We start from the raw sequence: 3897 nt of genomic DNA, 5'->3' as shown, positions 1-3897 counted from the left end.
AGAGACTGGAGCAGTCCTCCGCACCCCTGTCGCACTACTGGCTGTCATTTCATTCCATTGCCCAGCTCTTCTCACCCTTGTTTGTTCTTCTTTTGTTCTCTTCTGATTCTTGAGGCGGGGTTGGGTTTTTGTTTGTTTTTGTTTATTTGGGGTTGCTGGGGGCAGTTGCATACACATGGATGAAAACGTCCCTTTAATGCAGGTACTTGTGACTATTGCAATTTGTTCTTCGGTCCTTTGATGTGAACGCTTTGACAGCTTAACAGTGAAAATACAAACAGACCAGTCTCATTCACCAGCACTTGCGTGGTCACCAGCTCACATGCATCATTGCTTGGAAGTTATGGGAGATTAATTGAAGTGGCAGAAAATAAATTGGCCTCCAAGTTAAAACAGCTATTGTTAATTTGATCCTGGCAATTCTGTCTAGTATTACCTCACTTTGCAGGGCGCAAGTGACGATTTAATGCAATGAAATGTCCAGTCTTCATGGTTGTTTCTATTGTGACAATTACCATTATGATCTAGGATCTTCATCACCATTATGATCCCATCATTATCTGAGGATTGTTCCAATGGATGCAGTAAAACCATGCCTCATAAATCAAGTATCTAGAAAATGCAGAGTGGTAAAAGGGACTGATTTATTTTTTTCCACATGTATAAGAAAGTAAGATCCTTCAGTTCTTACTGTGTTCGAACTCCAGATAACTTCACTGGGAGGTCTGTTTGAGTAAGGAGGGAAATTCAGTCCTCTGAGATGCTTCTTCCTGAGAGTGGGGTGATTTGCTTGTGCTGAGGTGTGTGGATAATTCAGCGCTCAGAAGGAGTAGGCTGTTTGTCAGGATAGCAGGATTTCCTCAGAATTATTCAGGGATGTGAGTGATCACAGAATGATGACAAGGAGAATGAAACATATGGGATGACCATCAGATGGAACAAAAACCAGTTGTGTTATTAATAACACTCGAAACTGTACAGCTTTATCCCAGTAATACAAATAGCATTGCTTGGCAGTAATCTTTTGTTTTATATATATATATAAAGTTTATATGCACGTATATATATATAATTTTATATATATATAATTACAAATCTTCAGCAGATGTCTTAAACATTTTTCCATATTTTTGTTCTTTTTCTCTCTCTCTCTCTCTCCTTCTTTCACTCTCTCTTGTGTGTGTGTATGTTTATGTGTGTTGATCAGCTAGGTTCTCCCTCCTCGGTGTGTGTATGTGTTTTGTTCAGCTAGTTTCTCACTTGATTCCTTCAAATAATTTATTTCCACTAACTGCACTAGCAGGAACTGAACTGAGCAAAGACAGGATGTCCTGCTGCCAAAATCTGCAAGCCAGTATTCACAATACTGGAATGTTTGGAGGCCTGTAATGAGGGCATTATAGGTAGAGGTTCCATTCTGTCATCCATCTCTTTTCAGGGGCTTTGTCCCTGGATTTTAAAAACTTGATATTAAAACATTCTCTGAATTTGTATGATACATCAAAAGCATTCTTCTGTTCTTCCTGGGAACTCAGAGACTTAGTTCATCTATTTCGCACTTCCTCATATCCCACATTCTTTTGTGTTGTGCATTCATTTGTACCAGTTTCTGTCTCTGCTATTTATTGATATATTTGCCTGGCGAGTCAGTGGGCATTGTTAGGGTGGTTGTGTTGGCTTTCAAAGCTCATGGCCCATATCTAAACCAATACGTTACACATTTATCCCCTCATGAGACCATGTTACTCAGGAAAATTTTATCTTACAGGTGGAACACAGAATATATGTGCCAGAGGTTAAACTATTTTCACCTCTGTTTCCCTTTATCGCTGATAAAGTGTTTGGAGTGCTATTGGCTCTTCTTTCAGGGTTGTGGAATCTTGTTCTCCCTGTTCTTTGATATCATATGCACCTGTAGTGAGTTGTGAGCATTGATGTTATTCCTTACAGGTTGTGCACGTAATTTCGTGAGAATATAAAACACAATGGCGTGCTCAGGGCTTTTTGCAGGTAGCAAGTAGGCAGGCCATTGGAAATTAGTCTTTAAATGCTTGCTGGAGTTGAAGAACCTCTGTCATGAGCTGTTTGCTCCATCTCAAAATGTGTGCTAACACCATTCTCTACCCAAATTCCCGGTAGAGTGCTATGTCTTGGGGACAAGGAGCTGGAAACTCTCCTGCTTTTTGGAACAAGAGACCAGACAACTTGATGACCTTGCTTGTATTTGGTTCTGCAATCTCAGATGGGCAGCATTTGCAGTCAGTGAAGAGTATTAGATACCTGATTTGGGGTTGGCTTGATAGGGCACTGATAGTATATTGGAAGAGCACAAAACCAGCCAATCCATTACTGGCATCTATACCCCAAATGGCTCTCAAAAATGAGTCTCAAAAGTGTGTCTTTTGGAGTTCTGTACTGCCAGAGCATGGAGTTCCTTCTGAAGCCTGTCTGAGTATCTCACCTAATAGCTAAATGTGAGCTTGAGTTGGTGTACAAGTTTTTGACTGTGCTGCAGATGAGACCACAGAGAAAAAATGTCATTTTCTCCTGGTCATTCACGGTGACCTCACTACTAGCCTTTTTTTCCTTGAGCTTCAGTTCCTAGAGTCACATTGCTACTTGAGAGATTCAGTCTCTCATTAAGATCAACAATTCTCATCCTTTGGGTTATAAAGAAAATCAGTAGCCTAAATTGGAAGTCACTACCCAAAAGTGACTTCTTGTCACTTTTGTAACTACTGAGGCCACCACTACTGGCCTTTGAACACTTGGGAGTGTCAGGACTGCATTAATCAAAAAATAAAAAAAGGTCACATATTAGAAGAAATGTGAGAGTTACTGGATTGACATGGAGAAACAGCAAGAGATGAAGGAACTTGCAACACCCTGGACGGAGCTGCAGTTTGAGGCAGTGCTGAGAATTAATGCTTTGCACACAGGCTGCTGTAAAAATAATTGCTCATACAGGAACTTATCTCCAAAGGTGACCAAAGCAAATTACAAAGTTTTAAAACACAGCCTGTATAAATGGATGTCTGAATTCAAGCATGTAAGCTGCATTTAGGCATCCAAGCTAATGGCCTGACTTCCCAAGATGCAGATGCAGCTTGGGGTTGTGCTTAATCAGGGTTCAGAAAACCAGACCTCCTTTCTTAGGTGATTGCAGATGGGCCGAAGTGCCTAATATTAGGCGACCAACTTTGAATAGTTCAGCAGTGCTTTAAGCAGTAAGGACATATGTCGGCATACTTTTCTAGCTTTTTAGATTACATTGGAATCTGGCTCTGATTAACAGGGGGATTAGTAATATTCCTCAATTGAAAACTAAGACCTAGCTCTTAGTCTGACAGATTTGATGTCCTGACATCTAATGGCCTCTGATCTCCTACCAGTCTTATTTGTGTGTCTTCAGTGACTTCCTTAGTCTGACTCCTGATCTACATGATCATGAGAGCAAAAATAAAACCCATGAGGATGCTCTTGCAGACTCGTACTAGTGGATTTGACCTCAGTCCTGCAATGACTTACCTGCTTCTATATAGCAGTGGTCTCAGGCCACTGTAGAATTGAGCCACCTGATTTACCACCTGTGTGGCAGACATCAGTACTGCAGATACAGTCAGCAGCGTTTGTAGGACCTGGCCTTTTGAGGGAAACAACAAACGGGCACTTTACAGTGCAGTCCAGCATCTTGTTTCTGACGGTGCCACACAACCCTCATTTTTGCTTTGTGGTCTATGTGGGGTTGTTGCATAGAAGATTCTTCCTCTCGAACCTGATGGCCATCCTTCATGGTTTTGCCCTGGGTAACACGTGCATTTAGATGCCCATTTCATGTGTAATCTCAGTTAAGTTATGATATTTATAATGACACATATAGTGCGTGATAATGATTTT

This window comes from Netta rufina (assembly GCF_964035555.1).
Source record: "Netta rufina genome assembly, chromosome: 2".
NCBI lineage: Eukaryota > Metazoa > Chordata > Aves > Anseriformes > Anatidae > Netta > Netta rufina.
This window is presented reverse-complemented; position numbering follows the sequence as displayed.